This window comes from Hemicordylus capensis, chromosome 4 (assembly GCF_027244095.1).
Source record: "Hemicordylus capensis ecotype Gifberg chromosome 4, rHemCap1.1.pri, whole genome shotgun sequence".
In the NCBI taxonomy this organism is placed as follows: domain Eukaryota; kingdom Metazoa; phylum Chordata; class Lepidosauria; order Squamata; family Cordylidae; genus Hemicordylus; species Hemicordylus capensis.
In genome coordinates this window covers 239,073,515-239,100,900 of record NC_069660.1, presented here as the reverse complement: position 1 = coordinate 239,100,900, position 27,386 = coordinate 239,073,515, and the positions used below count along the sequence as shown (strand labels likewise).

At 42.6% G+C, this 27,386-nt stretch overlaps 1 long non-coding RNA gene across 5 annotated transcripts in view; it reads left to right on the top strand.

Annotated features, from left to right (window-relative positions):
* The first annotated feature begins 1,590 nt into the window (after positions 1–1,590).
* LOC128322583 (uncharacterized) overlaps positions 1,591–27,386 on the top strand; it is a 94,169-nt gene continuing 68,373 nt past the window's right edge. For all 5 annotated transcript variants that reach the window (XR_008305791.1, XR_008305788.1, XR_008305790.1 and 2 more), the window contains exons 1-2: positions 1,591–1,723; positions 22,700–22,937. This is a non-coding gene — a long non-coding RNA (uncharacterized LOC128322583). The remainder of the gene's footprint in view (positions 1,724–22,699; positions 22,938–27,386) is intronic.

Genomic DNA, 27,386 nt, shown 5'->3' with positions numbered 1-27,386 from the left:
CACAGCGCACAATTAATCTATGGAATTATTTGCCATGGGGTGTGGTGATGGCCACCAGCTTGGATGGCTTTAAAAGGGGCTTAGACAGATTCAGGGTGGACAGGTCTATCAATGGCTACTAGTCTGGTGGCTGTGGGCCATCTCCAGCCTCAGAGTCACAATGCCTCTCAATACCAGTTGCAGGGGAGCAATAGCAGGAGAGAGGGCATGCACATACCTCTTGTCTGTGGGTTCCCCAGAGGCATCTGGTGGGACACTGTGTGAAACAGGATGCTGGACCAGATGGGCCTTGTGCCTGATCCAGCAGGGCTGTTCTTATGTTCTTATTCTGACTGTGCTGAAAAGGAAGCAATAAAAAAGGCTGAGCCTGCAAAAAAGGAAGCTTTCAGTGCTGCTACTCCACCTGAAAAGAGGGCTGCCACATTCCAGATTTCCAGATCTAAGCTGCCTAGTTTCCATTTCCATATTATATAAATTTTGCTAATTATGAAAAAACTATTTTGTGCAGAAAATGTAATTTGTAAAAAGTTTTTAGTCTTTAAAATCTTGATGCATATGCATATAAGTCACTGGAACACAAGGCTTCTGCAGGCAATTGAGTATTGTGAATCTGAGCACCAGTTAACAACAGCTTTGACTTCTAATTTGCATTCTAGGTTTTATTTGCTGCTGCTTTTAGTGGTGTTTGATTATTTATTTGTTGCATACTGCCATTTCTGTCTGATCTATGATCGTAATAAAGTTTATCTATCTACTGCCACTTAATAATTCTTGCAGCCATTTATAACGAAATAAAAACAATTAAAACAGTTAAAATGATTTTTTAAAATTAGAACAGTCAACTAAAAGCCTGCCAAAATGGGACTCACTTTTATTTACTGTTGTTTAGTGCTACTTGTTTGATTTTGTTGTGTTGTATTAATTTTGTTTTCATTCTATCATTTGTCTGTAAGACATCATTTTGATAAAATGGGCAAAAATAAAATAAAGATGGGATGAATGTGAGCAAATGTAGCTACACATACATAAAAAAAAAATTCAGTGGGGATTAGGATTACAAGTGTAAGAGAAATTCCCTATGGAAGAAGGTCACATACCCTATCTAGAGTAAGATTAAACAAAAATTTTCCATGGGAAATATTTGAATGACTGGTGGCGTTTCATATTTTAGGGATCTTCCCTGAAAATAGACATGAAGCAACCAAAATGAGTAAAGAGAAATCTTCAGATCAGGATAGGGAGTCCATAATTAACCTGAATACAAGCAACATTACACTAGTAGATACCCTTAGTAAAATCACACTTCACACACATGAGATGACAACTCTTTCATTTGGAGCAACTAGTTTCCAAAGTACTGGAAGCTGGCTTTTGGGCTGCATACAACACATCTTCAGGCTTAGGTTATCAGAGCAAAAATATGCACTGAATAGCTAGCTGAAGAACTTTCCTGGCCGCTGCTGTTGGTATGGTGATGGCCTAGTTTGGATGCAAACATGACATGCAGATGACATGTATGATGTCACAAACAGGATAAGCTCATAGTTTTGGCAGAGTCAGAGACAAGAGTCATATGGAGACTGTGCACTGGCAAGGTGGATCTTCATGACAGATGATGAATTAGGTTTATTTATATGAAGTTTTCCATTAGGGGAGAGTTTTGGGTTGCCAGTTCAGAATCCACCAACATTCAGGCCATTTTGAACATCTTGGCCATCAAAAGGTCAGCTATGTATGATTGTTTGGGCTAATTCACCCAACAATGATGGTGATATAAATACATCATACTGTGACTTTTCCACTCTGGACCTGTGAAATCAACCCCATATAACATTTTTTTTAGTGTTTTGTAGGAAATGTTACCCAATGGGTATGGGGGTTCTTTCACAATACCTTGTATTCTCTGTAAGGAATGTAAGTAGCAAATTTAGTATAGATGAAGTTCATGATCTTGGAACATGTCTTGGCTTTCAGCAAACTTGCACTGCAATTGTAGCTGTGCTCATTTGACACATTTTTCATTTCTCAGCTCTGTTCCAACTTTTCTCTCTATTTGGAAGGATGATATCTAATGAAGGTTGAGGCTCTGTGAAACAGGTTAGAAAGGCTTGCCTGTCTACAAGCCTAGAACTGATAATGCAATGGAATATCACTGATAGGCCAATGGAATAGTAATTCAATGGTCTTTGAATTACTATTCGATTAAACTCATTTCCATTTCCAGAAATGTTCTTGCCATATGTCATTAAGAATACAATTCAACTGGCTTCAGAGCAAGATGAGATCATTTAGTCTATATTTGTGACTTTTCTGTTCCAAATTCCAATAAATGAAATGTTTGCTTCTACACTTTTTAGAGCTCTTCCTCTAATAATAATAATAATTTTTATGATGATGATGGATGGATGGATGGATGGATGGAGCTTTGCTGCATGCCTTTCTCGATTCAGGTCTGCTGAATTGCACAAATCCAGAAATGATCTTAGAGCAAGCCAACTGAAAAAGAGGCATCCTATATATTTAATTCTCTAAAGTATACCTGTGGCTAAGCCCATGCGTGGCAGCTCTTGTGAGAGTTCGGAGAGCTGCCGAATAGCCATGGGACAGGTGGGAGGGAAGAAAATGGCGGCGGTGGCCGAGCAGCCGGCCAGAAAGCAGTGGGGATGGGGAGAGAAAAAGCAGGCAGGGGGGAGAAGAAGCCTGCTGGCTGGAAAGTGGGGGTGGGGGGATTGGTCGACTGGTGGGTGGGGACAAGAAGTGGGCCTGCTGGCCAGCCAGAAAGCTGCAGGTGAGAGAAGAAGCTGGCTGGCCAGCCAGCCAAAAAGCCACGGGGGTGTGCGGGGGCAGGGGGAGGGGGAGAAAGGCAGTAGTGGGTGGGTGGGCCAGCCAGAGGTGCAGATGCTCTGCACCCTACCCAGCTAAAGAATAAAAAGTCATTTCCATCTTAACAGTAATACTCATAGGAGCATAGGAAGCTGCCATATACTGAGTCAACCATAGGTCCATCTAGATCAGTATTCTCTACACAGACTGGCAGCAGCTTCTCCAAGGTTGCAGGCAGGAATCTCTCTCAGCCCTATCTTGGAAATGCCTGGGAGGGAACTTGGAACCTTCTGCTCTTCCCAGAGCAGCTCCATCCCCTGAGGGGAATATCTTCTAGCGCTCACACATCAAGTCTCACATTCATATGCAACTGGGCAGACCCTGCTTAGCTAAGGGGACAAGTCATGCTTGCTACCACAAGACCAGCTCTCCTAATATCCTAATATCATAATTATACTGATATTATACAAATTGACAGGCCAATAATTTTTGGCTGCATAAGCAATAATCTGTTAAATGATGTTCTTTCCATGCTGATCTAATCTGAGAAGGACCTAAAACAGCTCAATGTGTTCCTACAAGGATTTTCTGTGCTTGGTGTGTGTGCACAGCAGGAGCAAACCTACATCCTGTAAGATGCTTTTTCATTGGGCCATGTTACCTGGCAAAAATGGATCTACCTATTAAATACTCCCTTTCCATTGTATGCAAACTAGCTGTCATAATAGATTTCCATTGCAGACCTTGATATTAAACTAGCCTCCTACCTGAGATATAGAGAGACTGGTTTCTAAGCTGATCAAGTACGTTGGACAGGGCTTGAAAATAGTAGCAATCAACTTTCCTCATACTCTGGAAAGGGAAATTCCTGTGAGCATAACACAGAAAGGATAGGGTTCCAGGGTGGACTCTTCTCCCCACAAGGGGGATGAGACAGGGTGGAGAGAACTTATGATACAGAGCTCTGTCTCTGGGCGTGTGTACCCGTGCTCTCGCTCTCGCTCTCTCTCTCCCTCTCCCCCTCCCTCTCTCTCTCTCTCTCTCTCTCTCTCTCACACACACACACACACACACACACACTCACTCACTCACACACACACACACAACCCAAGCCAGGATCCCTACCACAGCCAGGGAATACATCCCTGCCTTTATCCTCTGGCCTGGAGAAGTCCTTTGAGGTCTTACCACTATTGGCACAGCACCTCCTCCCCCCAGCATTGCCACTTGCAAAACTGGGCAAAGCCCTATTAAGGAACAGATTTTTCCCTATGGAAGGAGTGGGTTAAGGCACTCTGTTGGGCAGAGTTTCTGAGCCATGGTAGGATCTAGGCCTTCTTTAGGTTTGGAGGAGGCAGGCCTTGACTGAGTGTGACTGTAGTATTTTTGTGTTTTTAAGGATATTGCTGCTTTATCGACTAAATGTCAGTTCTAGCAGCAACTTCCCTCATTAGTTACAACCAAGAACGATGGGACTTTGCTATGTTGCCTGCTATGTTCTTCTGTTGCTGTTCTCATCTATTGCTGCCTGTTACTTACTTAGTAGCTATTCTTGTGTATTACCTAGGGGTTGCTGCCTGTTGCCTAATTGTGGTTGTTGTACTGTTGGGGAGTGTTGCCAAGGAGCCATTTTTGAAGCAGGTCAGAGAGGACGCTTAGGAGCGATCATGTCTACTGCCCTGGTGAGCTGATTATTCCAATTCTCCACCAGGGCATCAACCAGATCGCCGGCAGGGCCAACATTAAATCCTTCCAAGGCTTCTTGGAATCTTATTGGATCCAATAACCTTTTTCGACGGACCATTCTAATAGGTCCCTCACCCCTGCAGAGGTGGGACACAACTGTGAGTCTGACCTTAACCAGATGGTGGTCCATCCATGACAATGGGGAGATCACAGGAGTCCCCACCCACGGAACACCACCGTGATCAGAATGAAAGATCAGATCAAGAGTATGACCAGCAACATGTGTCAGTGCAGAGACCACTTGGGATAGGCCCATAGTTGTCATGGCCACTATGAACTCCTGAGTTGCACCAGACAACCTGGTCCCAAAGTGGATATTGAAGTCCCCCAGCAACATAAGCCTGGGGGACTCCAACACCAAACCTGAGACCAAGTCCACGAGCTCAGTTAGGGACACTGTTGGGCAGCAGGGTGATCGGTACACCAACAGAAGTCCCAGTCTATCCAAAAGTACGTACACACATACGTACGTATGTCCCCAAATGTATGTACACACATTCAATATGATCAGAGACACTGATAGGGTACCTGGTAAGGGAAATATTATCCTTAAAGACCACAGCTACTCTACCTCTCCGCCCACACTCTCTTACGTGCTCCTCTATGATATTTGCTTTTTCTTAGCAAGTGCCTTTCTAGAAGTGATAGACAAAATGATCAATTTTTATTCTTTAATCATCTAATCTCTCTCTTTTTTTAATATTCCAGAGATAATTTGCTTCTTCTCAGGGGTGGAGCGATAATTGAGTGGATGGGTTCAAAGAGCCCAGGGCCCCCAGCTCCTGAGGGCCCCCTCCCTATTTTATTCATTATGCCCCTCACTCGGATGGGACACCAGGGAGAGGGATGAAAATGGCCCCCTCTCCCCTAGCTATGGCCCTGCTTCTTCCCCTCCACTTCAGTGCATTATAGATGGGACCATAGAAAGGAGCAAATAGTACAAGGCAAAACATTCAGCAAATCATGCAAACTTAAGGCACACACAATATAACTGAGCAGTCCTGACCTTCTTTGTTAGAGCACACTGTAGTTGGATTTTGCTATGAATATTCATAATTATAAAGAGAGAGAGAAATTTTTAAAAACGGATAATGAAATTGCTCTTTTGTGTGTCATAAGCCTTATTCAGCGTGAAGAGGACATTGCATTCCTGTTAGGAGATGAACATAAGGTATGAATTTTATTAACTGTTCAGACTCAATGTATTTATGGTTACTTTTAAAATTACCTTCTTTTTTGGTATAATGGAATATTCTATTAAATCTTTTCATAAAGTGACAAGTCTGAAGTCTGAACCTTCACAATTTCATTCTAGATCTTCCTTGCTCAGTCTTAAACTTTGGCTCTGGGAATGAGACTATAGAACACTGAAGTCATATTCACCAAGTTAATTGGCAGATGAGAGTTCCATTTCACATGTGACAGGGTGCTTGTACACCTCACTCTTGAAAGCCACCTAATGGTGCAGTGGAGAAGTAATTTGCCTAGGGGTTGCCAGTTCAAATCCTCGCTGGTATGTTTCCCTATGGGAAACACCTATATCAGGCAGCAGCGATATAGGAAGATGCTGAAAGGCATCATCCCATACTGCGCAGGAGATGCCAACGGTAAACTCCTCCTGTATTCCACCAAAGAAAACCACAGGGCTCTGTGGTCACCAGGAGTCGACACCAGCTTGTCAGCACAACTTTACCTTTATGGTTCAAGGAAGCAGAAGAGCACTGTTTCATCCTAACATCTTCCTAATAACATCTTTTGAAAGAGAAGCTATGGCAGCAGCTGCTCCTTCACTGCCAGGAGCAAATCCAACTCTCTCCTGTGCCAGCTTGTCTCCTGCTCATTCCCAGTAAGTACTGGGATTGGAGGAGTGTGGCAAGATGGATTTTCAGAGCCTGAATGGGGAACTATTTTGGCCAAATCCAACCCAAACCAACCAAATCATTTTGCTTTGATATGGACCCAATTCAGGGTTTGAAGCTTCACACAGACCTCGTGACTGTGTGGCGGAGAAGGACAAGTGTGAATGCAGCTGTACATAGAGAGAGCTGGCAGTCATCTCTGTGATCACAGCTGCTGGGGAAAGTGCAGTCGTCACCACAGAAACAGCTGCCAGCACACTGCAAGTACAGCCACAGTTTTCAAATTCTTGGTGTGAAGAACTGACCCACCAGCTGTTGTCATCTTAAAGGTCAGTGTTCTTAGCCTGTAATAGAAAAATAATGTGGCATTGTTCCTGAATTATTAAGCTTGAGGCCAAAGAAGCAAAAACATATTATTTATTCACACAGACTGCAGCTTTCTAGGATGGCATGTCCACATTAATCATCTAGCCACTTACGTGGGTTATCTTTTAAGTAGAAAATAATTAGAGCTCTTTCTGAGGCTGAACTAAATAATTTAGCAGAATCGTTCCTTCTAACCAGAATAGTCTGAATAAAAGGGCAGCAGGTAAAGTGATTCACAATTTCCCTAGCAAGGATTCATCCCAAGGAACCAAAAATTTAAAAAGTATGTCCACTGCTAAACTTGATAGGGTTACCATTGTGGCATTGCATGGCCATCAGATGCTCCTCATTTTAAGCCAAGCTTTATACAGTTCTGTACTTGGTTAAAAAATTCCATATAAAAAAACAGACTGAGCAGACTGAACAGGAAAAATAAGATGGGCATTATCTTGAAATAAAGGGAAATACTTGTGGTAATTTTAGATAACTCTAAAGGGTTTTTTAAAAACCCAAATGTCATGCCCCATTAAAGCCTTTTTCAGGCATTATGCCATATGTGCATACAGGTGTTTGGTCACAAGTACATGTTCGTATGTGAATGGCCAAACATGTATTCATTTAAAAAGTGAATCTGGGTACAGGGGCCCCCTCAGGGGCTCTACCTTCTCAGTAGAAAGTGTACTACTGTACAGTATGTGCATTGAACATGATGTGTATATGTATAATGTAAATACATTTGTATTTTATTTATTTCTTTATTACCATTGTATGCCACCCCAAACTCACATCTTTGGGTGGTTTACAACAAACATAAAACAAATTAAAATAGTTTAAAACCACAATTTTAGTTTAAAAGCTTGGGTGAATAAATGCACCTTAAGAGTCTCTTTAAAAGATGTCAGAGATGGGGTGGCTCTTATTTTGGCAGGGAGTGTATTCCAAAGCCTCAGGGTAGCAACAGAGAAGGCCCACCCCTGAGTGGCTACCAGACAAACTGGTGGCAACTGCAGACGAACCTCTCCGGATTATCTCGGTGGATGGTAGGACTCATAATGAAGACATTCTCTTAATACCCCCTATTTACACTGTATACATATGCCAGTGTGTGCACACTGTACATAGATTGTACATGCATTGAACATAGTATGTGAATAAGGCTTAATAAATGCTTAAGTTTATTTTGTCCCAACCATGACAGTTTGTAGATGTCTTCTGTCAATACAGTGAGATGCATTTGTACACTCTTAACAAAATTCAATCTGAAGTCCAAATGCACATGTAACTGACATCTATCTTACTCAGAAATCAAAGAATGGCTTGTTTGGCAATGTACTTACTATAGCTTTTAAAAAAAAACAACAACTTGATACCCATTAGATCAGACCTCCAATGAGTTTAGTCTTTTATGGGGGTGACACAGAATGCTGATACAAATGATGGATGATGGAAATGCCAACAGTGTAATTGCAACCTAGAAACAGGTATTTAAATAGAGGGTAATGCATTATGCACAGAAATTTCAATGGCAGATGTTGGGTGAGAAATACCCCTTAGGCAAGTAGACAAAAGACAAATCCGGTGACACATTATCCCATTCCAAGATTACAAGGAGCCTTGGAGAAGTATAATTTCTAACATGCTATAAGTGATAAAACATGAAAGACAGCAGAAGAGAAAATATATGTAGCAAAAAGAGAGTTATGAGTCACTTAAAACCATAACCTCCTCATTCTCTCAGACTTTACAGTTTCTCTTTTCAATATATTGTTCCTGAGGTGAAAACGTTATTTTGGAATGGGATGAAAGGATTTTTCTCTATTTGTCAGTTATGTTTACATAAATTGCTGAAAGGCTTGCCACAGGATAAACACTCTAATCTCAGCTGGCTAGTTACCAGGCCTTGAATACCCCTTTCAAGTCCTAAATGGGGAACACAGGACCCTGCTGACTCACTGGCCTGCTGCACCATTGGTTTCCAATCAGAGGACTTGTCTTGCTATCTGATACTCAGTGACAACTTTTCCCTTACTACTGGGTCCATCGGTCAGACCGAGGGAAGGGTGAACTCAGCCCAAGCACATAGCTAGCTAGTCACAAGGGTGGAGGGGATGTGGCTGCACACTCCTCCCCGCCCCGTGTCAACTTTCTCTCAAGTTAGCTTATATAATCATTTTCAATACAATACCTTCATGAACATAAGCCAACGTAATGGTGTGTTCTCTAGAGAGGGGATTTCATATTCCTTTGCTAAATGAATAGCTTAAGGCTGGTCTAAATGCTAAGGTGTAGTGACCAGACTCCCCTCCCTCTAAAGAGTTACCGGGGAGTGAACCCTTGTCTTGACTGACACGCTGGTAAACCCCAGGGCAGCCAATCTGTGCACCAAGTGGGTGGGACCTAGAAAGCGGTTGCTGGGAATTCTGGGAACAAGAAGGGCAGTCTTTGTTGAAGAGAAGCGCATGTGGAAAGGCTTAGTGAGAAGCAATGGAGTTTGTTCCCTCATGGTTAAAGCTAGCATGGAGGTTTCTCTCATGGAATAACTCTATAGATACTTAAAAGAAAGGATTGCAGGAAGTTTGATTTCTTTGATTCTCCTCGGGAATTGAGTGAGTTCAAGGAAAAGGGAATCCAGCATAGGAAACAGTTTGTTAGTCAGATTGCCTGTTAGAAACATATTTATTTGGTGTGTGTGCTTTTGCATATCCCTGATACTGTTCTATTATTGTTTACCTGTAATGTAATTAAAATAAGAAACACTAGCCTACACCCATCCTACCTAGGGCATTGCATTTAAGCATGCATTAAGACAACCTATTTTTGTAACCTACTAAGTATTTTTAACTGTATTAAAAAACTGAGAACGCCTCAGACAGAAGCAGTCTGTAATAATTGAATAAAACTGGTGTGATTTTTTTTTAGCTCTTTTCTTTTTACAAGCCTCTCCGACTTGGTTTTTAACTCAGGAAAAGGGGGGGCAAAGGGGGCATTTGTGGTGCAAACACATCCTCAAACGTTCAGCGGCTATCAGTTTTTTCACCACATGTAGGCTTGCACATGGAAGATTTTTTTTAATTTATTTTTTACTTATCCAATAACAAAATAGAGTTTTTGCTGGGATTCCACCCCAAGCCCAGGGAGGTTCAAGCTATGTTGATAAGAAGGGTGGCAGCAGTAGCATTTTGAACCTACCTGTGCTGGACTGTGATTGTAATAAAGGGATTGATTGATTGATTGATTGATTGATTGAACCTACTGATAATACAGAATAGTTTTAGGAGAAGCCTAGCCAGGCAGCTCAAGCAGGGATGACTCAGCATTTCTTTCCCTCATGTGAGCTTGCTCTGAGACAAAGGCTTTAATCCACTACATAAGGATATGAAAAGCTCCTTTTAGAGGCAATTTGCAAGAAATAGTCATTGTTGGAAACAATGCTGGGCTAGATGGCAAGTGGTTTCATGTAGATGTTAAAAAGCATTGGAGAACGTATGGAGCCTTGAGGGATATCATACTTAAGCTCAGATTTTGAAGAGCAACAATCTCCAGTTGACACCATCTGAAATCTGTCCAAGAGGTAGGAGCGGCACCACTGTAAAACAATGCCTCCCATCCCCAACACTCTCAGACGTCCCAGAAGAATACTATGGTCAATAGTATCGAAAGCCGCCGAGAGATCCAAAAGGACCAACATTCTGGTTGGCGGGGGGGCGTGATACTAGTCCTCTCACAACCCTGAACAATTTTAACCCCTGCCACATGACCCTGTTCTTTTTCTCTCTTACATCCAGGGATGTAGTGGAGGGAAAATACACAGGAACAGAGCGCTGGTATTTCTTGGCTTCTCTGGCTGTCAGGGTAGGCATGGCAATGGGGATTGTCATGGAAAGTGCCTACATTTCTGATTTTGCCACTACACCACTGCTTGCATCTGATTTTAATATTAAGATAGTGTCATGCAGAAATGGCCTCTGTGTGTATTGCCACACCTGAGGATCTGTGAATAGAATTCACAAGCACTAGCACCTCTAACAAAGACTGAAAGAAGAAGCAAATGGGGGAGGAGCAAATTAACTCTCCCTCACTACTTTAATAGGCGATGGGTGTGGTCAAAGCTGATGCTGGTGGTCAACAGCTTGGTGCTGTATGTGCAAATCCAAACCAGGAAGGAGTGTTAATGGAATTGCCCCGGGGTGATTGGTAAATACCTCCCAAATAATGTTTGGGCTTTGTGTGGGGAAATTAGCTCTGGGTTGGACAGTTCCACGCCAGATTAAATTTACACAAAGTTGTGGACCCAGGAAATAACTGGACTGAGGCAAGTTTGAAGTTTCAAGACTCAAAAGAAGGGTATATTGAAAAGAGGGATACAGTGGAAAGAAATGTGTGGTTAAAGCAATCCTATTAAAGGTACATTCAACTGCAAAGAGGCATTTTAGCTTATGTCCTAATTATATACATTCCCAGATGGGTTAGAGAAAGAGGCTTTAGAGGAGGTGGCAGCTGGATTTAAGAAAAAGGAACAGGGATAGAGATGGGCCCACAGAGGGGCAAAGGTTCATATTACCTGAACTTCTACTGGCACAGAAAACTTGGGGCACCCTGGGCAACCGAGGGACCTCTTTCCTCAGGGATAGCTCAGTCAGAAGCAGGGGTGAGAAGACCAGATGGTTAGATGATAGAGCTGAATCCACGGGAGTGCCTCCTCCATGGAGCCAGCTTCCTATGTTGGCGAGATTCTGGGGAATCTCATAAGATCCCATTGTTTATGTCTGCTGTGCTGCACTGCAACACAATGAGTGAATAGGATGATGCAAATTGAGTGGCTGAACATGCAAACAGGAATTTCCTTTGGTTGGAAACACCTAATGAACTAATCAGCATTTTTAATGAGCACATTTCTGGGTTCGATTGCCCACTCCAGCCTTCTTTTGATAAGGTGGGAATGCGCATTCCTGGAGCCTTATCTAACTTAACTGCTGAGATCACTGGCTTTTAGTTCATTTGAGGCACCTGTGGAGGGGAGGTAAACCAAAAGGAGGTCAGTTGTTCAGAAAGCCCTTGAATGGAGAGTTAACTGTTGCAAGTTAACTTGGGGAATCTACTCAAGTATCCAAGTATGGTGAAGACACAAGGCAAGCTCCCTTTCAATTTCTCTATTTTGCGGCTGCTAAATCTAGGGGTTGAGGCACTTAATGGTGCAGTGGGAAAATGACTTGCCTAGTGAGCAAGAGGTTTCTGGTTCGAATCCCCACTGGTGAAACACCTATATTGGGCAGCAGCGATATTGGAAGGTGCTGAAAGGCATCATCTCACACTGAGCAGGAGGAGGCAATGATAAACTCCTCTGGAATTTTATCAAAGAAAACCACAGGGCTCTGTGGTCACCAGGAGTTGACACCGACTTGAAGGCACAACTTTACCTTTAAATCTAGGAGTAACTGTCTTGTTGACTACTGAGTGATTGTTCCCCAATATGCCAACAAACGGAGAGCTCACAGTGCTGTGAGGCTCCTGAGCATGTCAAAAGTGAGACCCATTTGTCTACAGTCTCTGACATAAACAGACAGGCTTCTGGGAGCCTGCAGAAATAGCAGAGCTAGGGAAGGCAGTTGTGTAGTACTCTTTTGCATGCATAGTCTCCAATCCAGAAGATCATTCACATATAGATTGCTTTTGCAGAATTGAGTTAAAATGTGTCTGGATATGACAACATGCTTCTCCTCTTTCAATTCAAATCTTAAATATTATTTATAGCACAACGGGGTTACCCTGAACATATTTTTATGGATGATATTGCTTTGTATGGTGGAATTTATTTCACTTACTATCGAAGTATATATATAAACCTGCCTGCCAAAGGAAGATCTTCTTCAGAGGCCCTTCTCTGGGTATCCCTGCCTTTGAGGTCAGGTGGGTAGCAATTTGAAAATGTTCTAAGGTAGTGCTCAAATGAGGGGACTCTCTCCTTCAGATAGTTTTGCCGGGTGCTGTCTCTATTATTCTTCATGCTTCAAGCAAAGTCCATCCTCCTGTTCTCTTGTGCTTTTAACAATAGTTTGTTCAACATGTTAAGTGAAAGTACATGGGAGGTACAGGCCCCACGCCCAGTCTGAACATGTCCACTGAATGCATGGAAGAGATTCACCCTAATGCTTGAAAAGAGCTAATAGCTGCGGTCCTTAATTGTTGCACAGGTTTTTTTAAATGTGCTGGTCTTTCAGTTTTTTCATTGTGTTTTATTCTTGTTTTAATATTGTATTCTGATTGCATTTTGTTTAATACTATCTTTTGTTGTCAACTATCTTGAGACAACATGCTGGTAAAATGTGGGCTATAAATCCTATGAACAAGTTAAATAAATAAATACATAATTGTTTTAAAAGGAAAAAAATGAGGCTCAGAAGTATAAAGCATGCACTGCAAAAATTCAAGTAATGCATACAAAGAGAAAGTGTTTTCTAGTTCTTTCTTCTTTAGGATGTCTATTTTGTCCTGAATAGTTTTGTTTGCATCTATGTTGCATCTTGTCAGTGTCCTGACAAAGCAGTCTGTCAGTGGCCTCCCAAAGCATTCTAAGTGTCTGTCAGTATTCTCCCCTAGATTTATTTATTTATTTTTACATTTATATCCCACCCTTCCACTGAGGATCTCAGAGTGGTATACATGGTTATTTTTATCCTCCCAACAACCCCGTGAGGCAGGTTAGGCTGAGAGATACATGACTGGCCTAGAGTCATCCAGTGACAGGGGCGTAACAAGGCTGGAGTGGGCCCAGAGACAAAATTTTAAAATGGGCCCCTTGCTGATACACACGTCACAATATATAGTCATGTGACTTGCCTCTGGGGGGCCCCTTGAGGCGTGGGGGCCCCCAGGCAGCCGCCTCCCCTTGCCTACTAGTAGCTATGCCCCTGCCCAGTGAAGTTTCATTTAGATAGAAGGATCATTGTCAATCTTCTTTCAGCATGATTTTTCTGTCTGTTTCGAATGTCTTCCATGGTATCCTCTGTATGTTGTCATTTGATGATCACTGTTTGAAAGGAAGTGTGAATGGGGGATGGGGCTGCTATTCATCTTTCATGTCTGGTGCTGCAACAAGGAGGTCTTCAAAGTAATTCCTCGAAATTGGTTCCTTTCAGAACCTCTGGTGCCTTAGGAAAATATGTTAATGCGGCAGCAAAGCTGTAGATAGAATCCGTTAATGACTGCTTTGATGTCTTTTAACTAGCTATGCCTTGTGATTGCAGCCACTCTTTATGCAGTGTTTCCTCTACTTACAAAGAATATTTTGAAAAACCTTAGAATGCCATGCTAAATCCAGTCCACTAGAATGGAGATGTGAGCTGGAGCTTGCTGCCACAATAGCTGCTAATGTGAGGGAGCCAAGCAGGAGAATAGGGCGAAAGTGGGAATTTCTGTGTTTGCAGAAATAGTGTCTGAAAAAAATGATTTGACTTATCTTCCACTATATATCATATATCTGATGTTTGGGCCCATAAAGGTTTCCATAAATGTGCTAGTCCTTACTGAATGACAAGCTCTTTGCTATGTTAGAAGGGGGTGGTGGTATAACATTTCTCAACCAAAAATTATTAAAGCAGATTACATCGCAAAACGAATGATAAAATTGTTTCCTGTCTCAAAAGGGCTCATAATCTAAAAAGTAAACACAAATGAGACATTGGCAGTAGCCACTGGAGAGATACAGTGCTGAGCTGACTAGGGACAATTGCTCTACCACCACTCCATGTAAAACAGCAACCCCTTTAGAAGGTTCCTCTTTGTCCAGTTAGCAGAGGACACTTCTTATGTCTCTTGTTCAGGATATGATTTCTTTCATTTTGTAAGCACATTTCAAGAATCTCTATGCTATTCTCAGCTTTCTGTTCTGTTGGCACAACATTCTGTTGGAATGTTGAACGGTACCTCATGAGAACATAAGTCTTCTTGAATCAGAGCAAATATCCTTTAGGGTTGTTCACACTGCCATTTTCAGTGGGGCTGGGGGGAAGGCGGGACATAACCTACCCCCCCCCCAATCCTTGCCACTCCAGGATCACTTGCGCCATATGCCCCCGTGATTCCATAGAGCCAGGTGGAAGAGGTGCCTGGCAGTAGGGAAATCCTCTTATGCACCACAGTCTTCAGACTGCAGTGCATTAGGGGATTTCCACACTGCTGGGGGCTCCTTCTGCCTGGCTCTATGGAAGCTCAGGCTGTCCACAGCCTGAGCTTCCACTCAACCAGGCAGTGAGGGAGGAGGGGGCACGCACACCCTCCTCCCCTCGCTTTTAGCCTGGGTACAAAACCCAGGCCACCCAATGGAGGAGTGCTGGGATGAAGACCAATCCCAGCAGTTCTCACAATGAGTCCTAACTGGGCTAGGGTGTTGCCCTACCCAGGTAGGAGATGCAGGGATTTCTGTGGTAGATTTGGAAAGCTTGTGTAAGTGTGGGCTCATATGGCATGAATTGCATTACCATTTTCCATTGCAATTATAATTGTTATGTGATGTTCTGTCAATGAATGTATGTTGGCTCGCTTTCAGATAGCTATTGCTGTTGGAATTGAACATGGCAGGTCCAATGCACAAGCAAGAACTCTGACACATAACATAACTCCATGCAAGCCAGGCTATATATTTCATTTTAACATCAAGGAAAGGTTTACATGTTCAGTGGGCATACAAGTACATTGCTGAACTTGATTCTAGTCCTAAAGAGAGGGTATCAGGTTGACTTTGTTTTGGGAGCAAGCATGTTTAAGGCCAACATAAAATAATAGAAAATGTTGCTTTGGAACTGGAGAAAAATATATTTTATAATCTGAAGATGGGACTTTATTTTTGAGGGGTCGAATGCCCTCCAACACTAGGTTATACTTCCTGTTGGCTTCTATGAACTCTGCCTGGTGAAACATCTAAATAAAGAATATCATGTTTCTCTTTTGCTTCTTATCAGCACCTTACAAGGCCCTGTGTGGTGTGCTTCAGTTAGCACTAGAGATGGAAGGAATTAAAAGGCTAGGGTTTTTAAAATATATATTTTATATTGAATTCCAAAGGCAGGAAATTGGGTGAGATGGCTAAATATGAACATATAAAAGCTAGGTAAACAGCAAACATTTTAAAAATGATGGCCACCTTTTTTTAGTTTTATGAATACAAGGCACCATTTAGATACAAATAATTATAATGGGTTGAGTCCCAGGTGCTTGTAGCCCAAGTGGAAGAAATTCTAACCATGTAAGAGGGTTTGATTCTCCATGCTTTTGTGGTTCCTCTCTTTTTGCTGCATCTCCTGTTACATCTCTTGTGCCATCCTTCTCTGGAGGATACCCTAGTCTTCAGGGGCTGGTTTTCAGGGAACCACTCATTCCATTTGCACAAGCAAAACATTGTCCACTCATGCTACAAACACATGGGATACAATATGGTATTTTTCAATGTTATAAATTGATTCATTGCTAATATGTTGAGTTAACCTACCTTTGTGATTGGGCAATCCCAAGCTTTCTTTAGAAAACGAAAATTAGAAAGAAGGTATCATTAATAGGATTCTGCATCTGTTGTTCTGGCCAGACTGCAACAGTCTCTCCCTTTGTCTATGGTCTCTTTAACCTTGAGTGTGATATAATATCAAAAGGAAAAGGAATAGTTTTAAGGATTATTTTGAAATAAGTGTACATAACAACCATCACTGCTTACCATTTGTGTAGGTTTATTATATGTTTGCTAAGAGTCAATGCTTTTAGTGCAAAATCTTTCTAGTGAAATAGGAATTGTTTGGAATCCTGATTGAGGACATGCAGCCCTTGCCTTTATTGAGTTGTGTTTAAAACACACACACGCACTTCATAGGCAGAGAAGGGGTCCAGAAGCTGTCTGAAGTTTCCTTAAATAGAAAAACTTTAGACAGCACTGGAATTAGTAAATTACTTTGGTGAAAATTTGCATGTGAAAAACTACTACTGAATTTCCATCTGGTGCAATCCCCCTTGTCAGCACAAACAAGTCCAAATGGCCAGAGCTGAGCAAAGTGGTGCTAAAATTTCCCCCGTTTATGAAAGGATGATAATATAAGCTAAAAGACCCTTGGCATTTTGAGCCACAGTGATAAATGTTCTTGAACAAATACATTACTTGTTTGTCTGAGGGGCAGGAAAGAGAAAATGCACACTGCCTCTCGGCCGGGCCAAGGGCAGCTGCCCTATGCGGCAAGGTGAGGTGATGGCCTCCAGTGGCGAATGTGGCATGGGCTGGTGAGTGTAGGCATTCCCCAAACCTTGCCTTGGGTATCACCTCACCTGCCTGTTGCCACTGCCCCGGCTCACCCCTGCTGCTACCTCCTCCTTCCTTTGCATTTTCTTCTTTACGACCCTAGCCCCTCCCTGACCCCCCCCCTCCATCAGCAGCGATGGCCCCATTTAACAGACCCTGACGCGCCTCAACTGCCAGGGTGCACTGTAGGCTGTTGGTGAGGCACCATGGACAGAGCCTGCATCCAGCTTTTCCCCATCACCAGCAGCACTGCTGCATTGGCACCAGCAGGCCGCTTGCTTGCACCCAGATTGTCTCTGTGCTTCAGCACAACAGCGTGCACTTTGTTTTCTCCAGACAACACAGAGAACTTTATGGCCGGAGGAGAGAGAAGCAATCCTGGTGTTGAAGAGAAAGGGGGTGGTGTGTCAGAGCCAGTGAGGTGCGAGTGGGGCAGGCAAGCGTGGCAGAGACACATCCGTTAAGGGGACAGGGGACCATCAGCTCCAGCCCAGGGGGCAGGGCTGGTGAGGGCGGTCAGACAGCTTGTTGCCATTCACCACTAAGTGGTTGAATGGCAAGGAGTTGGTGCTGTTTTTGACCAGTCAAGAAGACAGGCATGGATGGAAAACATTGAGGAGAAGAGGGTTCCCATGGCAAATGGTCATGCTTCCTATGGATGTAATGTGAGAGCAGAGGCGCTCTTACCTCTGGACTTCAGGGCCGAAGTCCAGGACCTCCACAGCCCCTGGGGCCCCCCAAATCCTCTGTAGTCTGTCCTGGGTGGTGTGGTTTGTGCCCTCAAGAACCTATGTGTTTTAAAAAATGATGCTTTACTTGCAGCCTGAGTGGGGGGCACTCCAAAGGCCTCTAGGTCCAGGCTCCAAAATTACCTAGGTGCACCTCTGCATAAGAGTCCCCCTTCACATTTCTCAGTATATGTGTTTTATATCTGCTTCCCATGTAAACACAAAGTATTTTATGTAGGTTTAACTGCTGACTTTATTTTAAAAAACAACTCAGTTTCCCTCCTCTCCTTTCCCTCTGTCCTCCAGACTCTCCCTTGCCCCATCCCCACACACATGCTCTCTACAGGAACCCAACTGGGACCAACTTCTAAATAACAAAACAGATTATTAGATAGGAATGCAACAATAAGCCCCATATATTCAGAAGCTCAGTTTTGAGTACTAGCACATAATAGGATAGTTTATTTCACTTAGAAGATGATATTATGCATACCCATAGCTGGCAAGGACTGAAGATTTACCAGCATCGGACTGAAACACACTGTAATGGGACCTACAGGAGGCTGTAAGAGTGTCTGTATGATCTATGTATTAATAATCCCTTTCAAACTGTACTCCAAAGGCATTGCTATAAATGCATCTCTGGCATATTAGGCTGCGTTATAGCAAATTATCTATTGGCAATAAATAATGCAAGATGTATTTCACTTGCAGGGGAAGTACATCCATTTGCCCTGAGCTCTCATATACACACTTCTCTTACAAGAGAAAGTACTGCATTGATTCCACACACACACACACACACACACACACACACCCTGTGCAGGTACAAACATGGATGCTATGAGTCAACATTGCTCATTCACTGAAAAAGGCAACTTGCTAATATAATTACCCTGCTCTGTGGGGTAAGCTAATGGAATATCAGAAGGCAAACCACATGGTATCAATAAGTAAGTCTTCCATTTCCCTTCTTTTTTCTCCCCAATACTCCTGCATGGAGTCAAAACAGTGCTGAATTAAGACCTTACATTATAATTGTAACCCCTGCTTAACCCAGCAAAGAGGCATCTTTTAAAGTGGTGGCTTTCTTATGTTTGACAGGGCAGGGCCTTTTTTTTTTTTAAGGAGAATTCAGAACTGCATAATGGTACACAAGTGTAATTCACACATGTAGCATGTGCCATTGCAACACACACACGTGTTCATTTCCCTTGTTTGTGCACGCACACACACTATTGTCTGGAGTCATATTCCATGATATTTATAAGCCTACATAGAAAATCCTCCAAAGTCAGAATTTGCAAGCACTGTTGCAGAAAAGTGTTTATATTCATTGGTGAAGACTCTGTGGAAAGTAGCAGTGGAATCTATTGGATGTGTCTTTGGCGGTGGGCAGGGGGGAATAGTCTGGGTTCTAGAGGAGCCTAGACTACTCACTTTACTTTCTCATTGTTATTAGTCTCTTTTTACATCATCAAACATAACGCAACTTTTGCATGACTTGGATTTTTCAGTTGCACAAATGCTCTTTTAGAACTGTACTTTTCTTTTCTTTTTGATGCTGCACATTTTGTATCAGGTTACACATTTTAAAAAGCCCCATAACAGCAAGAGAACAACTGTCCCTGTTGAGAGACCCAGCACAGTGTCCTTCCAATGGCCGTTGCTGGTGTCTACCTTTTACAAGGTGAGTCCCTTTGGTACTGGGAACCATTTTCTTATTTTTAATTCCATTTGCTATGTAAACCACACTGAGAACCTTTTTGTTTAAAAAAAAAAACCAGTATATAAATATTAATATAATTATAATGAAAGAAAGTTCTGGGGGGAAATTATTAGACTTTTCAAAAAAAGTTATCAAGGATTGCCTTTGATCTTTCTGTATTTGAGTCTCCTTGACAGTCCTCTTCTCTATTTATCTGATTTATTATTTAATGACACATGATATTCCTGCCAATATATCTTCTGTCTGGTGCTCAAGGTTACTATGGTATGGACAATATAATTTGAATTTACTCATATGATATATTCTGAACTGATGACAGCTTCCAGTTTAAAGCCCCCACGGGTCCTAACTACTCTATTTTATACTTATTTTCTTCTGACAAAGACAGTGACAGTAAGTTACTTTGATAATTAAACTAACCTTTTTTCCTAACAGAACAAAGAAACAATATCCTTCCATGAAGTTTTGATATTTCTCGGGCAACATTAACCATAAATTTTACAGACACTGTGATTGCTTCAATAACTGGCTTATTTCAAACAAGTTTCCCCTTCTTTTTCTTTTCAAACTTCATACTTCACTTTTGTCCACAGCAGTACTGGGGGAATATATCAATACCACTTATTTAAACATTTATTTGAATTGCTTGTTTTAAGATTATCAATTCCTTTTGTGTTTAGTTTTCATAAATATTATTGGTAATCACCCCAGCCCACACCCTAAAAATGCTTATAGGGTGGGACCATGATTAGAAGATGCATAGGAATTCATTATTTCCACACCAAATAAATGATAAGCAATAATAGCTAATATATATGAGTGCTAGGTTCAGGGATGAAAGATTTCTCAGGAAACACCAGGAGTATGAGCCCTTTAATTGTCTAAATATTATTTTTAATGTGGCTCTTGCACTCATTTAATTGCTTCTTTCCTTTAGGGTTAATTATCACCATGATTGGCTCAGGTGGCATCTTAGATTTCATTTCCCATGTTCTTCTCAAATGGATCGTCATTTTTGGACCAGTTCAGGCTCCATCTGGCTCATCACATGCAATAAGGATGTACACGTGCCATGAGCATACGCATCCTCCCCACCCCCGCTTCCACCTCCCAGCATTTTAAAAATTTTATTTTACATTTTATATCCCACTGTTCCTCCAAGGAGCTCAGAGTGGTGTGCTACATACTTAGGTTTCTCCTCACAATAACCCTGTGAAGTAGGTTAGGCTGAGAGAGAAGTGGAAGGTGGTGCATCCACACTGCCCCTCTACGTGTGCTAGAAATCCTAGTATAAATTGGTTCAGATGAGCTGCCCCCCACCACCATGCAATTAGGGAAAGGTGTCCCTGGGGCTATTCCCACGATCAGCAAAAATTGGGCTAGCCTCTGCTAGCCCTATTTTTGCTGATTGTGAGAACCACTGGGCTTGGCTGCGAGCCCGGTGGTTCTAGAGCGGGTAACTCGCTCCCTCCCCTTGGCCCAGGTTTGCAGAGCGAGCACTCCGCAAACCCGTGCTATCTGATTGTGAGTAGCTGTAGCATGACTCTGCACCATGGCTACTCATGAGTAGACCCCTGGAGGGGAGGCAAAAAGCCGCCTCCCAGCTCCAGGGGTCTCCCCAGTATGCCCAGGATGTCCTGGGCTTCCAGGGTCCGCATGGCCCCCGAGCTCCCCAGCCCCCACCGGCTCCATCACGGAGCCAGCAATCATTTGGGCAGCCGATCCAGCTGCCCAGGGCTCCCTCCCCGCTCACCGCCCCAAACTGGGTCTCACTGATTGTGAGACCTGGTCCCCTGTGTACTGGGATCGGGGGAAGGGATGTGCATGCTCATAGCATGTGTGTAGTCAGAAGGGTAGGTGACATATTGTCCAACCAGCCAGTTAATTTCATGACTAACACTTTTGCTTCTTCTTTGGTCCCTCACTATTGAAAAATGTTTTTGGGGGTTTTTTAATGGTAAAAACCTTCTTAGTTCATTAGTTTTATTACTAGTCAAAGGCCTATCAAGTTTGACAGGTGAAGGGAGATTGCAGGAGAGTTCCACTTTTTCCTTACCACTACTCCCCCTTGCTTTATCATCCCCACACCCCACTCTTCTGTTTATCTCTGAGGCCAGTATATCCAGTACTATAGATTACTCTGTGCTAAAGAGCTCTATGGGTGCCATTTAAGAACCAAGACAGTCCGTCCCATATCTCCAGGGGCTTGCCCTGGGTTCTTTTTCCGTGGCTGTATCAAAATGTGACAGAATATTGGGAGCTGACTTTGAGAATGCTGGATACAACCCAAATAAAAATAAGCTTTTGAGCTCAGTTCTCATACAAATGACATAACAATAACCTTTTTAATAACAAAAAGTTGGAATCGTGTAATATTATTTGTAGATGAATGGTACAACAAACTTTGGTGTATTGCTACAGTGGAGAAATTAAACCATTGTTGCATCTCAGAGCAGAACAATCAAAACCACATTCTTTCTTTGAGATCTGGCAAGAGTTAATACTTTTTATCAATAAAATAAATTATGGTGAAGTATTAACTGCTTGTTACATTCAGATATGGAAATATGTGTGTTTATAAAGTGCTCAGATTTGTTTGGGTTAATGTTCTGGATTGGTAACACCTTTAATAATAATTGACAATGGAGTTCTAGGAAGCTAAAGTAGAAGAGTTTTTCGTTTTTGTTTTTAAGTGTATTCAGTTAAACAAACAAAAATGGTCCTATTCAATACAGTAGCACATGTGAGAAAACACCACAGCAATGCAAGTAAAGGTCACGCTGCATGTTAAGTTAAATGCATAGTTTGGCCTTGAATGGTTGGGGTCCCCCCCACCAAGTTTGATAACAGCTGCGGTGATGGAGATTGGGATCAGGACTATTGTCCCAGCAAAAATCATGCACTTGAAGTGCTACTAGACCCAGGATAGTTTCTCAGATGTCAATGGAAGTTTGCTTCCCTTCCAGGAATAATATAATAGGGTGTGATTTTCAGGGGTGGGAGGCAGCTTCAGGGGTGTGATTTTCATTGCGACTGTGGCAAGTTGGGAAAATAGCACTCCCTCTGTGCTGCTGATCAGGTTCCCAAGTAGTTGCTGTTTAAGTGGGGAAAACAAACATGCAAGCCCAAACTGAGTACTGTACTTAACATCACATGCATGCTGCTCCTTCAGGTATTGCCATCTGTGCAGAATACAGGAATGAGCCTCCCTTCAACACATTATAGAGAGATTTTAGCACCAGATCTAATTCATTGGACAATGTCTGCACTACAGCTGCCAGACTGAGTTGACTCATACATACCTGACTCTATATGGGTTGACAAAGCAATGTTCTTGGGTGACATCCACCAGCTCTCTCAGGCAACAAGATCTTCTAATGTTTGAAGAAGAAGAAGGGCAGCAAGTCATGGTAAGTTCTTATATTAAAAAGATGTGACTGTAATCCTCTGATGTGACAGTTTATATTAGGCTGGTGGCCAAATAACTGCTATCCCAGACAGGGATGTGCTGCACAGCCCGCAGCTATTGGCTTATCTTAAGGTTTTAGACACCTAGAGCAATCTATACTTGGCATGAGATTCTCACAGGAAGGAAGAAAAGGCTTACAATACAAGGAGGAAAAATGTGTTGTAAGTATATGCTCATGACATAGTTTTCTCTCTTGTATTTTTACAGGTAGACTAAGCCTTTAGGTTTGCTTGGGTTGCCACAGCTAAAAGTCTAAAGGATTATGTATTAGCTTAGAATTTAAGAATGGGTTGAGATACAAAGGATTGGTTAAGAATACTTGAGAGAAAGTCACCGCCTAGAAAATCTGGGTCTAAAGACCAATTACTAGCCCTGTGCAAAGTCAGGTCGGAAATGTTGGAATTCATCTGATATTTGTTTAAAAGACATCTGACATTTCCAATCCGACATTGACTTATCAGATCAGAAATAGCCAGTATGATGTCAGAAAGTTAGAAGTCATGTCGGGGGGTCGGAAGTGCAAAATGGCGGGAACCGCCAATTTAAAATCTTTTTAAAACAGGATTTTTCTTGATAGAAGTGAATGGGGAAATGGGAGGAAAAATCACTAACAATCACTGGTTGACCCAAGAGCCTTAAAACCTGACACACCTGTGAGGAAGGAGATAAGGCCCCACTGTAGTGACTATGAGAAGAATTAGTTAATTCTCTGATTTTTGCTAGATTTTTGAACATTTTTGTTAGAAATGGCAAAATCTGGCTTGTTTCAAGCCAGAACTTCACAAAAACTTCTGAAACGGAAGACCCTCCTTGGACCATCATCCCACCAGCATGTGAAGGAACCTGCCCTTTGCCTTCATGAAAAGGAGTAACAGCATGCTCCTTTTGCTCCCCTTTTATTTTTCCATAATGTATGAGCATACCGTTATGAAAATTGGCACACATGAAGTCTGCATCGGCAGGACTCTGTGGTTGGTTGGTTTTTCAAAGCTATGGGTCACTTCTGTAATTTTTGCTGGATTTGTTTTTTGGGGGAATTAAAATGGGAACCTCAGATCTAGAATGTTTTGTAAAGTTCTGGCTTGAAACAAGCCACATTTCACTATTTTTAGCCATTTAAAAAAATGAATTCAAAAATTCACCAAAAATCAGGGAATTGACCAATTCTTTTCAACTAGAGGGGGTCTTTACCTTCTTCCACATTTATGTAGCTAGTTTCAAGGCTCTAGAACCAACCAGAGATTTTTAGTTGTTTTTATTTCCCCATTCATTTATATGGGGGAAAATCTGATTTTAAGGATTTTTAAATCCTTAGGTTGGAAATCAAACTCCAACCCAGTATCCAGGGGGCAAAGTACCAGATTCTGAAACTTTAAGAATCGGATCAAGTCGGATTTGGACTGGATCCAATTTTTTCAAGTATGCACAGGTCTAAAGGTAAAGTGTGCCATCAAGTTGATTTCGATTCCTGGCGCCCACAGAGCCCTGTGGTTTTCTTTTGGTAGAATACAGGAGGGGTTTACCATTGCCATCTCCTGTGCAGTATGAGATTATGCCTTTCAGTATCTTCCTGTATCGCTGCTGTCCGATATAGTACCAGCAGGGATTCGAACCGGCAACCTTCTGTTTGTTAGTCAAGCATTTCCCCGCTGTGCCATTAGGTGGCTAATTACCTATTTGCTCCTCAGTTTGAGAATATGCAGAGTCTTCTATAAGCAAGGCTGCAGCACCATTCTGATTCATAAAATGGGGGTGACTAATAGGGTTGCAAGAAATTGAATTTCCTGAGCCTGGTTTCCTTAGAGATATATTGATTGCACCCTGCTGTTTGTTTCTCACAGGTAAACAAAAGTCTAGGATGGATTTTTGAACAAGAGGGTGGGAAATTGCATCATCCTTTGTGAGTGCCCTTCTGAGACCTTGTAAGCACCATAATACAAATAAATTAGCACCTCTGAACAAATAAAACCAATAAGTACATAAAAATCAAAATGCTAAAGAAAAAAAAGCTTGTAAGCCCCTCGCTGAAGATACCTAAAGTGAGGGGGAGAAAGGAACAATCCTTCAGGTTCTAGCCAAATAGACACTCCTCCTCTTCCTTCACACCCTCTGCAGAGTTACCAGCTGCAGATACTTTCCATGCTGACAGGCTAGATGCTTTAGGACCATTCTTCCTAGGACATCAAAATGTCCACATCGTATCCATAGCCCTAGAGTTATGAAGACAATCCTAGTCTGATGCAACACAGTATCAGCAACCTCCTCAGCAGTGGCTCCTGGTGACAAACAGCAGAGATGCCTTCCCCTCAGGCTTCATTTCCAAGGCTGCGAGCCACAAGGACAAGAGCCCTTGTGCTCTTGCCTTAGGCTCTCACCAAGAGGCTGACGTCCTTGGCAGGCTCCAAGCTTTTGTACATGTGTGGAGAGGGGAAGCAGAAAACTCTCTCAGCAACAGCCCAGCTGCAATCCCTTCTATCTTCTCTCCCTCCCACAGCTAAAGTGATATCCTGTACTTGGCAAAAAGAACTGAGCTGAGTGGCAGCTGATTTGATGCTGCCAGTGCAGTGCTTAGTTTGTGCCAATCCACAGACCCAGTCTGACATCCAGATTAACGTTGTTATGGAGAAGAGGTGATTATTATCACTCTCCTCGTATCTCTGAAGCTCACTGTGCCTCCCAAAAATATGCCCATGAGGGTCATGCAACCCTTTGGGGCATATTTTTGGGAAGCACAGGAGGCTTCAGAGGGAAGAGGAGATAGACAAAAATCACACTTCCACTCTCGTGCCAGGGTAGCATTAGTCTGGATGTTGGCCAACACCTTTGAAGGCCCTGAATGCAAGAAATAGTAAGATGTAGCCTTATATTATGACAGGGTGTATGCCTTCTGCTACTGGGTAATTGCCCCCCACAACTCATGAAGGAATGAGAGGATGTTTGTAAATAAAAAATGTGGCTTTGATTACAGCTGGAGCCCTGGCACCTTTTCTTTGGAAACTACACCTTGTCCAGCATCACTAGGCCAAGAGGGTATTATTTACAATTTTAATCAATGCATTTCATGGTATCTGCTGGCTTAGATAAGGATAAGTTATTTTAATATTTTGGTGCATTGGTAAAATGTTTCAAACATTAGCATCACTGGTTTATGTCTAGGGTGGAATAAATCTGACCTGGCATTCCTTCAAGGAGGCAGCCATTGCTAGATGTAGGCACCCCCCTGACTAAATACTCCCCACAGTATTGAATCTCCCAGATGTGCCAAAACACGTAAAGTAAAGGTAAAGTGTGCCATTGAGTCAATGTAGAGCCTTGTGGTTGTCTTTGGTAGAATACAGGGGGTGAGGATACCATTGCCATCTCCTGCACAGTATGAGATTACGCCTTTCCACATCTTCCTATATCGCTGCTGCCCAATATAGGTGTTTCCCATTGTAGCAATTGGCCCCTTCCTTACCCTAAAGTGAACCCTGTCCTGTCTGTCAGGCAGTACCTCTGGGGATCGGCCACTCAGCACACGGTGACCAGGACCTAGAGGGCCTGGCGGCAGGAAGTGAAGAGGGTCTTTGTTCTCAGAAGCAGCCAGGCAGGAGATGATGGGCAGAAGGCTTAGTGAAGAGCAGCAATGGAGCTTTTGCTGCCTCATGGTCAAAAGCTAGCCTGAAGAATTCTCTCGGGGGAAGGACTTCTGCAGATCCTTGAGAGACAGGATTGCAGGAAGCTTGAAGTCTCCACCATGGATTTGGTGAGTTTAGGAAAGAAGCCAGGGCTTTGGCTCTGGGGAAAGGATTAGCCAGGGAATTGTGTTAGGTAGCCTGCATCAGATTTCTTTGATTTTGTGCTATTGCAAATCCTTACAACTGGTCTATTGTGTTTTTATCTGTAACATAACTAAGAGAAACTGAGCCTCTGCCCTTTCCTTTCAACTAGGGCATTGTAGAAGACTCTGTGGCCTGTAAAGGGACTTCTAAAGGTTTCTTGCAATTGGGGGTACTTTTTGAATAATCCATGCAACTGGGTAACCATGATTTTAAGGGGTGCCACTCCAAATACCAGCCAGAGTGCTTTTTGAAGTATTCTTGCAAGTACTGAGTGTTCCTGTTTCCTGTAACTAAAAACTGGGAAAGCCTCAGACTGACGCAGTCTGTAGTATTTTAAATAACGTTTTTCTCTTTTTGATTCTTTGGATTTTACAGCCTCTGAGTGGATTTTTAACTCAGGAAAAAGGGGCTTTACTCTGGTGCAAACACATCTCAAGGTTAATTGTTCAGCAACCTACCAAGTTTTCCCACTACATGGAAGCTGCACGTGGAGGGTTTTGTATTTTTCCATTGCTAAAAGAGGAAGAGAGTCTCCCTGGACACTCACCCAAATCCAGGGAGGAGTTAAA